The sequence below is a fragment of the Protopterus annectens genome, chromosome 10.part0 (genome assembly GCF_019279795.1).
Source record: "Protopterus annectens isolate FY-2018-M chromosome 10.part0, PAN1.0, whole genome shotgun sequence".
Lineage (NCBI taxonomy): Eukaryota > Metazoa > Chordata > Ceratodontiformes > Protopteridae > Protopterus > Protopterus annectens.
The window spans coordinates 1,636,875,210-1,636,890,102 of record NC_056744.1 but is presented as its reverse complement, the minus strand read 5'-3'; the positions used below and the strand labels follow the sequence as shown (position 1 = coordinate 1,636,890,102).

The following is a 14,893-nucleotide window of genomic DNA, read 5'->3' as shown; positions in this document are numbered from 1 at the left end:
GGAAAGGACACATAAATACCTCACTAAAAGAATCACAGGCCTAAAGCAGATGCCGTATGCTGACCATCTAAAAGAACTCCAGCTATACTCTGTCGCATATCGTCTACACAGAGGTGATCTCTCTACTTAACATAAAAGGCCATGTCAAACCCAGAGCTGTTGGGCATGCTACAGAAATCCCAGTCCTTCAGAGACTCCAGGTATCTAAATCTTGTCATCACAATGAACAAACATGCTGGAAGGATAGGTTCCTGACCCAGAGACTCCCCAGACTCTGGAATAGACTGCCCATTCATGTCAAGTAGAGTGCCTCTTTGGCCCTCTTCAAAAGGAACCTTGATGACTGGATGGGAGATAGGCAATTCACCCTGGGAATCACATCAGTTGTCCTGCTAGACAGGGGTCCAGGGAAGTAAATACTGTGGGAAGAAATAGCCAGCGAATTGTTATGGCTAGGCTTGTATAGGCCCTAGGGCCAATAGCCTAGTACCAACCTATGAAGCTATGAACAAAACTCCAGCCTTACATGACCTGATCATCCTCTGCTCCAATAACCGAGAACTTAGATCCACTAACAAGGCACTAATCGAGATCTCCAAAAGCCATTACAGCTCTGGTGACTCCCTGTATTCTAGCAACATTGCCAAGACTTGGAACTCCCTACCACTACAAATCAGGATACAGCTTAATAAAACCATCTTCAAAAAACAGCTTATTCCCCACCTAAACAACTCCTGGACATGCAACTGCCTAGCATCTGGCTGACATATTTTAACTTCTTTCCCCATACCCACTATCCAACCTCCTCTTTAAAACTCCCACACATGCACTATATATTACCACACATTACTTGTAACTGCCTAGCACCTGGCTGACATATTCTAACTCCTTTCCCCTACCCAGTATCCAACCTCCTCTTTAAAACTCCCACACATGCACTATATATTACCACACATTACTTGTAACTGCCTGGCACCTGGCTGACATATTCTAACTCCTTTTTCCTACCTACTATACAACCTCTTCTTTAAAACTCCAACAGATGCACTATATATATTATCACACATTACTTGTAACTGCCTAGCACCTGGCTGACATATTCTAACTCCTTTCCCCTACCCACTATCCAACCTCCCTTAACTCCCACAGATGCACTATATATTATCACACGTTACTTACCAACTCACTGCCGCCTACTCCCCACTGTCCCATCTATACCCAATAACTCTCCCGTAGACTTAAGTTGAAAAGCTTTCCTTTAAAATGTCAATGCACCTCATATGAACTTGCCTATATTCTCCTCCGTTTTTAGTTTTCCTTTCTTGTCTTATCTTCAGTACATCTTCAAGATTATCTCTACTAAATATACTGTATGAACAACCATCATATGTTACTACCTGCTATACATTTAATTGTATGTCTAAATCTCTATGCTTATGTAAATATCTTATGCAATCGTATGTTATTGTCTGCTATATTTTTATAACTGAATGTATAAATATCTTATGTGTAGTATGTTAGCAATTGTTCTGGAGAGTTTCTTCCCTGGTCTCTGATGTAAACAGACAGCTCTGTCCAGTCGGACCTCCCCGGTAAACAAATGTAAAATAAATAAATAAGTCGTAAACAGCAAAGGTCCAAAAATAAAGCAATACAGCATTTCATGACTTAGAGGATAGAGTGTTGAAAAGTTAACTCTCAATATCATCCTATGGCTACACCCCAAGAGACAGGAGGCAAACCAAGGGAAGACACTGGACAGTTAAACAAGTATTCCAAAGGATGCTTTCATCATCTATATTCAATGTTGTAGAGAGCTCAAGGAGAACAAGTATAGACTGAAACAATAATATCGTACCAAACTGGCCCCATTGCATAGAGGGATGGGGCCCAAACTGCAGCCTAGATTACTTGGATTTTATTAGCAGCCTGGGCATTGGTGAAGCTGGCAAGGAAGTGAGATTAGTGTGCTTGGTTGCTTTCTCACAGAGGAGAGGTTGAGGCATGTGATCTGGAAAGCATGTCTTATCTCAAAATTATAGGACAGGCCAGATATGACGTAGAGGTGTCATCCCCCACGGGAAGCAAGGTGACAGGGATAGCATTATTTGAGGAAGCAGATTTCCAAGACATCATGTCAATCCATTACATACCCAGTTCTTGGGCTATCTTGGTCACACACAGGGGAAATGTAAGGCTTAAGAAAACACACATGATTATTCACTAGTCAATATGAAAATAAGAAAAAAACTTTAATCACACCAATCCTAAAGGAAAACAAATCCCCAAACCCTGTACCTCATATAGACCTATATCATTATTAAATAATGACTAGGATATTTATGACAATATTAACTAACAGAATGAAAATACCACTATCCTAAACAATAAATAATGATCAAATTGGATTTATATATCATAGACACACACATGACAATATTAAAAGGATAATTTATGTTATAGATTATATTAATAAAGATGTGAAGATTGGAGGAAGATGGGCGAAGGCTGCCAGCCTAGTCAAATAGAATGTGATACATAATTCTATCTATTGTATAAATAAATGTAAAATACAGGCTTGTGTTTTTAAAATGAAAGAAAACACTGTAAAATGTGAACTTCAAGATTGTTGCAACATTACCATCTGCTGTAAGGAAAACCAAGCCAAGCATTTCAAATGTGTCTTTAGAAGTTGGAAAGATATTATGAATCTCTCTGATGTTTTACAAGTCGGCTCCAGTGGGTCTGGATGAAGGTTTCATGCCCATTGTTTTAAGGTTAAAGTTAAGGGCCATAATTTACATATGAAAGGTGCTTTACTGCTCTGGTTTCTGCTAGAGTGTATATGTGAAATGTCTTTTATTGCTGTAGTCTCCTGAGCAGGTGTTAGCTTGCTAAATAATGCAGTTTGTGGCCTGGGAACTCCAGTCTAAGTGTCAAAATGATGTAATTTGGGAGGGCTTAAAGAGCTGTTGGTTAGGGTTTAAAAACTATTGTTGAGTGAGAGACTGAGAAGCCGCTGTTGTGGCATATGTCATGAACCTCAGGACAAGTCTCACGGAACTCATGGGCCTGGCCCAGGAGAACCTTGCAGAAGCCCAATAAAAGAAAAAGGTGTGGTATGACAGGAATACTCAAGCTAGAGAGTATGCGGTAGGTCAGCAGGTGATGGTTCTCATTTCTGTCAGACACAACAAGTTGCAAGCAGCTTGTGATGGACCCTACAAGGTGGTAAGAAAGGTAAGTAATGTTAACTGCATGGTGGAACTGCTAGGTAGAAGGCAGGGGTACAAATTGTACCATGTTAACATGAAACCTTACCATGATAGAGAGGCCCTTGTGCTGAGCATTTGCAGTGGATTGCAGGAGGAGTCTGAGAGAGATCTCGTGACTGATCTCCTCAGTAAGGTTCAGGCTGACACCTTGCTAGAAGGGGTAGCAATGTCCCAGCAGCTATCTCCTACCCAGGTTCGAGAAATCCAAGCAGTGTTGCAGGAGTTTGGGGGCATGTTCACCGGGAAACCAGGGAGCACCCACCTGATGCAGCACCAGGTGGATATAGGACCCCAAAGGCCTATCAGGCAAGCCCCTTATAGGGTGCCTGAGAGAGTCAAACAGACTCTGAGAGAAGAGGTGCAGGAGATGTTGGAACTAGGGGTGATTCAGGAGTCCAACAGTCTCTGGACCTCCCCAGTGGTACTGGTACCAAAGAAGGATGGCAGCACCAGGTTATGTGTGGATTACAGGAAATTAAATAGTCACACAGAGGCAGATGCTTATCCCCATGCCTAGGACAGATGAGGCCCTAGAGCAGCTGGGTGGGGCTAAGTATCTGACAACCATTGATCTTACCAAGGGTTACTGGCAGGTGCCTTTGACTCCCAGTGCTAGAGAGATGTCAGCCTTTGTGACTCCTTTTGGCTTGTATGAATTCACGAAGATGCCTTTTGGGATGATGAATGCCCCAGTGACTTTCCAGAGGCTGGTAGATCATAACTTAGCAGGAGCAGGAGGGTTTGCCCTTGCTTACATGGATGATATTGCTATCTACAGCCATTCCTGGCAAGAACACCTTCAGCATGTTAGGGAGGTGCTGGGCAGACTACAGAGGGCAGGGTTAACCATTAAGCCGAGCAAATATCAGGTGGGTATGGCAGAGGTCTCCTACCTAGGACAGAGTGGATAGTGGTAAGATAAGGCCAGAACCTGCCAAAGAGGACGCCATTCAGGCATGGCCTGCTCCTGTTACCAAAAAGCAGGCGAGGGCATTCTTAGGGACAGCAGGGTACTACAGAAAGTTCGTTCCCAATTATAGTACCATAACTGCTCCCCTCACAGACCTGACAAGGAAGAACAGGCCAGATAAGGTAGTGTGGACCCCAGCATGTGAGCAGGCATTTCAGAAGCTTAAGGAAGCTTTGGGTGGACCCCGTGTGTTAGCCAGTGCAGACTATAGCAAAGAATTTGTTGTGCAGGTGGATGCTTCAATCTATGGGGTGGGTGCTGTACTTAGCCAGATTCCTTCAGAGGGAGAAGAGCATCCAGTGGTTTATCTCAGTCGTAGGCTCCAACCCAGGGGGGAATGCTATGCAGCGCTACAAAAGGAATCTCTAGTGATAGTGTGGGCACTACAAAAACTTCAGCCTTATCTGTATGGAAGAAAATTCACTGTAATGACAGATCACAACCCTCTAACATGGTTAAACAGAGCCAGTCATCAAAATGCCAAGTTGCTAAGATGGAGCCTGAGGTTGCAAGCATATGATATATCAGTGCAGCACCGCAGTGGGAGTAGCAATGCCAATGCAGATGGGCTCTCAAGACAGGGAATGAGGTGAGGTACACCCAGATAGACCTGACACACTCAAGCAAAGTTTCTCAAGGGGCACTTGAAAAACTTGCTTGAGTTCCCCGGGGGGGGGGGGGGTGTGAAGATTGGAAGATGGGCAAAGGCTGCCAGCCTAGTCAAATATAATTTGATACACAATTCTATCTATTGTATAAATAAATGTAAAATACAGGCTTGTGTTTTTAAATGAAATTAAACACTGTAAAATGTGAACTTCAAGTTTGTTGCAACATTGCCATCTGCTGTAAGGAAAACCAAGCCAAGCATTTCAAATGTATCTTTTGAAGTTGAAAAGCTCTTATGAATCATTTTGATGTTTTACAAGTCAGCTCCATTGAGTCTGCATGAAGGTTTCATGCCCATTGTTGTTTATTGTAAAGGTAAAGTTAAGGGCCAGAATTTACATGTGGAAGGTGCTTTATTGCTCTGGTTTCTGCTAGAGTGTATATGTGAAATGCCTTTTATTGTTGTAGTCTCCTGAGCAGGTGTTAGCTTGCTAAATAATGCCGTTTGTGGCCTGGGAACTCCTAAGTGTCAAAATGATGTAATTTGGGAGGGCCTTAGAGAGCTGCTGGTTAGTGTTTAAAAAACTATTGTTGAGTGAGAGACTGGGAAACATTTTTATCTTGGACATCTAACCCAGCACTGCTTATGCTTTATATATGTAAGAAGGATTATAGCACTGTGTTTTCTCTTAAGATTAGCTAAAGATTAGAAAGTTGATTAAGTGTTTTTCTTTGACATCAGACATGTCCTACTGTATTATTTTAAGTTTCTGTGTGACCTCTGAACTCTTAGATATCTCTGTGCTGTAGTAGTATTGTCTTGTGTTTTAATTATTTATTATTAAATATTTTAAAAACCTTTACCTGTGGCTGGTTTGTGTAGAGAAGTAGGCTCTGGAGTACATTGCATATTTATAGAGGTTATCGTAATAGGCCACTCTAATAAGCCATAGACTGAATAGTCACATTACCAATTGGATAATAATATTGCACAGTAGTAATTGGACACCCTTTCAAGGGCCTTTGGGTAGCTGATAATTATATTAAGCTGGTGGTGGCAGTAATTACTACCATATAGTCTGGGTAAAGGGGCATAGCCGGAGAATCTGTATCAGCCTTTCTCAGGAGTGTCTGTGAAGTTGCATAAATACTTATCCCAAAGTGTGGGTGTGTGTCAGCTACCTGGGCAGGGACACGAAGCACTGGTTGGACAGAGAGGGTACTGGAGGTTGGCTTGCCAGCTAGGCTGAGATCTGGACCCTATAGCTGTGCCAGTGGGGAGTCTTACTGGGGACCTGGAGAGCAAGGGAACAACCAGCCCCAGACTAACTGTGTTCTCTGTGCGCAATTAAGGGAAATTGTACTTTACTGTGTGTATTAGTTATCCTTTTCTCTTCTAGGAGACGACCTCCCTGGGGTTAGTGGTGAGGATTGAGGCTCCTTGATTGCTGGGCCAGGGCACGGTCATCACAAAAGAAAATAAAGAAACACTCATAATTGGCTTAGATATAGAGAAAGCCTTTGATTCCCTAAATTGGGAATATTTATTCAACATCCTAATGCTATTTGAATTTCCTGCATCCTTTGTTCATCTCCTAAAGAATATATATATATATATATATATATATATATATATATATATATATATATATATATATTATTTATTTATTTATTTTACATTTGTTGACCGGGCTAGTCTAGCTGGAGAAATTTCCATTTTCAGTAGAGGCCCGGGGAGAAAAGCTCCACAGAAATAAGTACATAGAGACAAATCATCAGTAAAAATAAAAATATTAGTATAAATGTTAGTGAAAACAATAACAAACTCAACAATATAAGATTATTACTACAAGAGTTAATGACTATCATACAAAGTTACAAGAAACTAAGAAGCTATACGCTTTAAAATTAAAGGTGCATGAATTAATTATTACCACTCACAGTTATAGTCTAGGGAAAAAAGATATTAAATTTTATACAGAGAATACAAAAATACATGTCAGATATGGATACGAGAAAGGGAGGTAAGAAAAAGAGTGTAAAGAATAAGGGAAAAAAATAAAATAATAGGGGATTAGATTATGAAAAAGGGAGGAAGTTAGGACAGTAACAAGCAAGGAAGCAAATTGGAAGACAGTGAGGGGGGAAGAGAAGAATGCCAAGTGTAGAGTAGAGTCAAACAAGGAGAAGAGGTAGTTATAAGTAGAGTTGAAGTATTGGGAAGTTAATCAGGTTTACTACAGGAGCAGAGCCAGTGATTTTGGAAGTGGAGTTTAATATTTTGTTTGAAGAGAGGCAGTGATGTAATCTTTGTTATGTTGCTAGGTAACGAATGCCATTTTGAACCTACATAATTGGTAAAAAGGGAGTCGCCAGCAGTGTTGTTTGATTTTATGGAACTAGTCAATAGCTTACTAGAAGAGCGGAGAGAGTTGAGATTATTATAGGGGATTATGAGTTGAGAGGGTATAGGGGTGTTATTTGGTTGGTACAGTATTTTATGGGCAATGGTAAGTTGGTGGATTGCAAGATAGTTCTGATACTCTAGCCAGCCTAGTTGTTTCAAGTTAACAAAGTGATGAGTTCTGTAGGTGTTACCTGTAGCGATGCGGGCAATGTTATTGTAGCAGGTTGTTAGTTTGTTTAGGTTGGTTTTCTTGAGGTTGGTAAAGACAGGTGAAGCATAAAGAAGAGTAGAAATAAGATGGGAGTGAGCAATCCTAGTTCTGGTTGATGGCGTAAGGAATGGTCTGATTCGATGTAAGGAATGGTCTGATTCGATATAAGGATCCTATTTTTCTGTTGACTTGTTTTATGGAGTTGTTTATGTGTTGGTTGAAAGAGAGATTATTATCAATGGTAATACCTAACAATTTAGTGGTAGAGTCAGGTGAAATGACAGTGGCACTGTTGGAGGAGATGGAGAAGTTTAAGGGGGAGGTCCTAGAAGTGGGTGTGAAAAGGAGCAGTTTAGTTTTTTTAGCATTTAATAGGAGGAATCGACTGGAGAACCATGTTTCTATGGTATTAAAGATTTTTTGAGTAAGAGAGATAAGTTCTGGGGTGGAGGATGTGGAGCAGATGAGTGAAGAATCATCAGCATATTGAATGCAGGTTGCTTGAGGGATTATAGTATGAAGATCATTAATGAAGAGGGAAAAGAGAAGTGGGCCAAAAATAGAGCCTTGTGGAACTCCGATAGAAACAGGCAAAAGCGAAGACATGTGGGTGTCCCAAAGAACTGCTTGTTTTCTATTTGTGGGATAGGAATTAAACCATTTAATGGCTGGGATATCAAAAGATAGGGATTCAAGAGTATTAATTAATAAAGAGTGATTGACCATATCGAATGCTTTGGAGAGGTCAATGAAGAGGGCAGAAGAGAGTAGGTTGTGGTTACAGTTCTGATTAATAGTGTCTACAAAGGAAAGCAAGGCAGTAGTAGTACTATGATGTGGTCTAAAACCGTGTTGACAGTTTGCTATTATGTTGTGAAGAGAGAGATGTTGTACAAGTTGATGGTGGATACATTTCTCCATAATTTTGGCCAAAGGTGAGAGGAGAGCAATAGGTCTATAGTTAGAGTATTCTAAGGAGTTTCCACCTTTATGAAGTGGGATAATATGAGAGACTTTCCAGATATCTGGGATGTTTCCTTCTTTGATTGTCCTATTTATGAGAATAGATATAGGATATGCGATAACCTTGGCAGCCTTTTGTAGAAAAAGTGAGGGGAGCTTATCAGCAGAGGGGGTACAGGGTTTTAGTTTGTGCAGGAGTCTATATATGTAAGATGTGGAGATAGGTTGTAGAGGGAATTTAAAGGTAGAGTTTGTTAGGTTACTTGGTGGGTTTAAGTTGTTGGCATTAAGTTGTTTAGCTAGAGCTTGGATAGTTTCAGTGAAGAAAGAGTTGAAAGCATCTGCAGTTTGCTGAGGGGTATCAGGGTCAGCATTAGTTGGGGAAGGTGTTTTAGAAGTACCTGGGGAGAGGAGTCTATTGACAGAAGACCAGAAAAGTTTAGGATTAGTGACATGGGTTTGTTGTAGTTCATAGTAGAATTTCTTTTTGTCAGATATTATTGCCTTTTTAGTTAGATTTCTGAGCTGGCGAAAGTGTAGAAGATCTGGGTTATTTCTGTGGGATCGCCATGAGGCCCAGACTTTATTTCTGGTGAGAATAAGTTTTTTGGTTTCATGGGAGAGCCAAGGGGCAGTATTAGATTTCATTCTAATGATACGTTCAGGAGCATGTAAGTCAAGAATGGATAAAAAGATTTTGTTGAAGTATAATACTGCATTTTCAAGAAGAAGTGTTTTTAAGGGGTTCCAGTTGCATGCACTAAGTTCAGCCTGAAATAGATCAGGATATACATACATATATACAAATAATTTAGCGTATGTCGAGTTAGGTCCTTTTACCTCTGAATCTATACATATAACAAAAGGCACTAAGCACGGTTGTCCCATGTCACCAATTTTTATTTGCTATGGTTATTGAAATATTGTCAGATTTAATTCGTAACAATATAAAAATCAAAGGAATAGATGTTTATGAACAATACAATTCTAAAGTAATGTTATTTGCTGATGACATATTACTAACATTATCTAATACAAAAGTGACATTAGAAAAATTTGCTATATTAATTGACAAATTTCACATGACTTCAGGACTCCATTTCAATAAATAAAAATCAAAATGTTTATTCTTAAATAAAAAAAAGAACTGCAGACTAAGGGGGATCACGGCATAGGAAAACAAGAATCTACCTTAAAATATCTAGGAATTGAGTTATGCAAGGATAATAACAAATTATTCTCAAAAAACTACAATAATATCAATATAATTAAAATCTCAGTGAAAAAATGGAACAAAATAATATTAACATTTGAAGCTAGACTACAGTTAATAAAAATGTTTTTACTGCCCAAGATCATATATATAGCCTTGACAATATAACTATTACCAGAAAGAATTATACTTAAGGAAATAAATTCTTGCCTAACAAATTTTTTATGGTTTCCCAAAAGAAACAGAATAGCTTTAATACATCATATCAGACCATGGAAACAGGGAGGATTAAACTTTCCTGATATAAAAACTTAATATAAAAGCATCAATATCTAAAACAATCTCAGATTGGATAAGTCCAAATTACTCTGCAAATTGGAAAGAATTACTAACTGTAATATCAATAAATTAATTTGATTTACAAAAAAATTTCAAATAGATAAAAACTGTTTGCCATGGCACATATTATGTATTAGTATGCAATATAACATAATCAAACCCACTAAAACTCATATTATTAATTATTACAGTGACTCATTTAGGAAAATTATTAATGGAAATATATATTTAAAAATCTGGTTTGATTTTTTTAACACCATTTATAGTCACACAGAACTTTCCACATAAAATATATAGAGAAATTATTAATTCCTGGGAACAGAAAGGATTTGTTTGTTGGCTCCAATGTATCAAAGAACTAAAATTTTAGATATGCAAGTAATAAAAACTACATACAAAATTCTACAACAGGACTTGCTAACTTTACAGAGTATTCTGTCAAATTCACAAGATTTAAGTAGAATAATTAACAATTCTTCATTTAAAGAAATACCTAAATTTACAAAAAATATATATGAAATCATACATAATGACTTTGACATGGGAAATAATATTTCAAAATTTTACAAAATATTGATAAACTATAAAACAACACCCAAAACCTCATATTGGAAATATATAACAAAAGGACACTCAATAAAGTTAACTGAAGATATTAAAACAATTGTCTTATCAATAAAATATACATCCTTTACATAATACTGGAAAGATTTTAATTGGAAATGCTTGCACAGAGCATACTTAACCCCAGACAGAATCAGTAAAATTAGTTCTTCCATAAAAGGAATATGGTAAAGATGTGAGCAAGTACACAATGCAGATTGGAACCACATTTTCTTTGACTGTGTTAAAATTAAGCCATTTTGGAATGGTATTAATAACTTTCTACAAGCTTTATTTATAATTTTATTTAACTAAAGCTCTTGTATTATTAAATTTGAACAAAGGTCCTGATTTGAATAGGTCCAACATGCATCTAGTATGGACTATACTTGAAATTTCAAGGAAGTGTATAACAAGAAGATGGAATACAAACACAATACCAACTTTGGAAGACTTCTACAGCCTATCAAAGACCACAGCATTATTAGAAATTAAAATTAAACTAAGAATTTATCTAAAGCCATTTATCAACAACCCTTGGGGAAAAGTATTATCACTGATTGACACTATACAATAATTGATCAGACACTCTGCTAATGGACTGGACATACTTATAAATTAACTATATACATTAAGATCTGTTATAGTATCAGGCTAATGAAAATAGTGTACAGAGTTATTTAAGATGTTATGTATAAATTTTATGGAATTCATTCAAATGTATTTGAAAATAAAAAAAAATTTTGAGGAAAATAAAAAAAACTGAAACAAAAAAAAAAAATCCATCACCACTAGATCATTAACAACCCCATCAAATGTCATGTCATTGCTATTTTGTACTATAAGTCCTGACTTTTACAGATACAAGATCATCGGCTTTCAAAAAACATTTATGCTGTATGCTGACTACCTTTTGAATGATCTGCTAAATAAAGGAAAGATTAGTGATGGGACCAGTAATTATGCAAGATGTCAGGATCCAAACAAGTTTTTATAATGGCTAGAGTAATAAGATAGGAAAAACTGCAGTACCTTTAGTCAAGATCAGGAAGTCTGAAAGAGATTTTGTCTGCACCTATTACTTACAGACAAAATAAAACTAAAGGAGGACAAAATTGAGCCTGCAGAATGCCGGATATAAGCTTAAAATCAAGAATACTGAAATTCACACAAATGTAAGGACTTTTGGTACAGATCATTGTTTAACACGTTGGAAGCATAAGGAAGAGTATCATCAGAGAATCGAGCACCTACCTGTTGATCAGAATCAGTGACTATCTTCTGGGTGATAAGATAGAGTGGGCTCCACTACCTGGCGGCTATCTAGAATAACAACAACAGTCAGCTTGATGCAGCAGAAACTGAAGTGGACAAAAACAGTACTTTCATAAGGGTGCTCTTTGACTGTTACCTAAATTAAATTAAATACTGCTCAACTTTCTCCTCCAAAAGGCATGAAAGTGATCAGCCCTGATTATGACACAGACAACCCGGGTTTGACTAGTGACCTAGGTACTGCAAGAGGTGCACAAATAAGGTGGATGTGAGCGGCCAAAACAAGCTAGTCCATCTCTGAGGAACAGAGGCAGACTGGTCAGTTGCAAAGTTTACTCTCAAGGTGAAGCAGTCATGCAGAGAGCAGTATACAGAGCTAAGATACACCCCTGGCTCTAATAATGTACAGCATACAGACCTGGGATGTGTGCCTGGTTGTAATAATGTACAGTATATAGACTTGGGATGAGTCCCTGGCTCTGATAATATACAGTAGACATACCTGGGATGCGCCGCTGACTCTGATAATAAATAGCATACAGACCTGGGATGTGTCCCTGGCTCTGATAATATACAGCAGAAAGACCTGGGATGTGCCCCTGACTCTGACAATATACAGCATACAGACCTGGGATGTGCCCCTGGCTCTGACAATATACAGCATACAGACCTGGGATGTGCCCCTGGCTCTGATAATATACAGCATACAGACCTGGGATGTGCCCCTGGCTCTGATAATATACAGCATACAGACATGGGATGTGCCCCTGGCTCTGATAATATACAGCATACAGACATGGAATGTGCTCTTGGCTGTGATAATGTACAGCATACAGACCTGGGATATTCCATTGGCTATAATAATATACAACATACAGACATGGGATGTGCCCTTGACTCTGATAATGTATATCACATCAAACTGGGATGTCCCTTCGGTATTGCCAAGCTATGATAAATAGAAACCTTCTAGGAAATATATAGAAATGTACACTTCCCTGTGAAAAGAAGGCATGGCAGGTTGACATGCAAGTGAGTGCACACATCAGCTGCTTAGGGATTTGGACTTAAGCCATCACCAATAATACCTTTATGACTGCCTGGATAACAGTCTCCCAAGGTCAGCTATCACTCTGGGGTGTAAAAAATGGGCAATATGATCCTGCGGAGTTGGTGGTTGGTGTGCAGCAGAGATAAAAAAGGATACTATGTCTCCTACAAGTTTCTAAAAGGGGATCCATACTTGACATACAAGGCATCCACAGATCCAGCTCTGATGGACCTTTTGCACATCTGCAAAACACAGCATCAGAACCACTAGATCCAAGGATTTAAATTTTGCTTGCAATGTAAATAAGATGTTATACAAACAAAAAAACGCAAAAAAGATGAACCAGAATGGCTTCAGTGGTGAAAAAATGATCCACTAGGCGCATAATATGTAACAAAACAATTTATTAACAACACCCAGAGGAAAAAATAAAATAAATGAATAAATAATATTAATCCAAATGAGTCAAATCCAAGCACTTTTGTCTCCTGTGTAGGAGACTTTTTCAAGAACATGCCCAACAACTGAAAAACTTTTATACCATCATTAATGAAGTTTCAAAACAAAAGCACCAATCATTTTCTGTTTTCACTAATTGAATCCTTCGGTGTAGGGTGTGATAGTTAAAGGTATAACACAATGAAATGTGCAATAAAATATGCAGTTTTACCATGAGGCAAACCAACACAAACAGTAAAAAACATGTGTGTGTGTGTGTGTGTGTGTGTGTGTGTGTGTGTGTGTGTGTGTGTATACCATTTGTGCATTACAATCAGTTGTCATGAAATTAGAAAGTAAAAATATATATTAAATATATAACTAATATACTTGTGTTAGGTTTTACAAGTGCACATACATACGCACATGCTTGTGTAACCTATTCATGAAAATTTAAGAATGTATAACTGAATAATGTCTGTATGAGTAAAAGCTAAAATATGTGTGCATATATACACAATAACATTCATTTTAGAGGGTCAGAATACACATAATAAAATTAATAAAAGTTAATTTATTTTTATTTTATTTATTTTACATTTGTTGACTGGGATAGTCCGACTGGATGCGTGTCCATTTTCAGCGGAGGCCCGGGGAGAAAAGCTCCAAGGGTAAGCAGATACAGCATTACATAATACCAGCATTACATATTACAAACAGACTATTTACAGAGAATACATAAGTAAGCAAGTTAAACAAGTTCCACAGGTTACAGTTAGTCCTGAGCGCAAGTCAGGATTAAATTAAATTACACAGTAAACTGGTTAACAGATTTTTACACATTCGAGTTAGCCTGGCTTGATACATTGACATAGCCAGTTAAGTGACAAATGTTGTTTGAGTCTAGTTTTAAATTGACCTAAGGTGGACAGTAGGGTAATATCAGCTGGAAGAGAGTTCCAGGATCTACTTACAGAGTTTGCAAAGAGAGAATCACCGGCTGTGTTATTAATTTTGCTAGTCTGAATTAGTAGTTTGTCAGAGGATTGAAGCGGTCTAGGATTGTTATAGGGGGTGATAATATTTTTAAGTGCAGGAGTATTGTCCAGATTATAGAGGATTTTATAGGCCATAATCAGTTGGTTATACTGGATTAGGCTGGGTAGTTCAAGCCACCCAAGCTGATTTAGATATTTAGTCATTGCCAACATTAAGCAAATATGCTGGTATCATAAAAAAGTTTTAGGTTTAATAAATAAATGATAAATGTGTTTATAATAAATTAATAAATAAATAGATACATAAGCATATTATGTTAAAAACTTAAAAATTGTTGGATAACCACCTATGTTAAAATACAATGTATAACAAATTCACCTATCTAGGCTCTTTAACTTCAAAAAACAAGTAATTGAAATAGAATCATTCAGGCCTGGCCATTGAGTAGCATTCGTTCTTAATTGCCATAAAGCATCATTCATTTCCAAATGTAATGGCCATGGTCCACCCCTTGGGTTCACTTCCATAGCTTCTATGATA

General features: G+C 37.9%; 1 protein-coding gene and 1 long non-coding RNA gene across 2 annotated transcripts in view; one reads left to right on the top strand and one right to left on the bottom strand.

Annotated features, from left to right (window-relative positions):
• LOC122813824 (complement factor B-like) overlaps nucleotides 1–14,893 on the top strand; it is a 436,913-nt gene that overhangs the window by 29,752 nt on the left and 392,268 nt on the right. The window lies entirely within an intron of this gene.
• LOC122813825 overlaps nucleotides 1–14,893 on the bottom strand; it is a 176,571-nt gene that overhangs the window by 102,535 nt on the left and 59,143 nt on the right. The window lies entirely within an intron of this gene.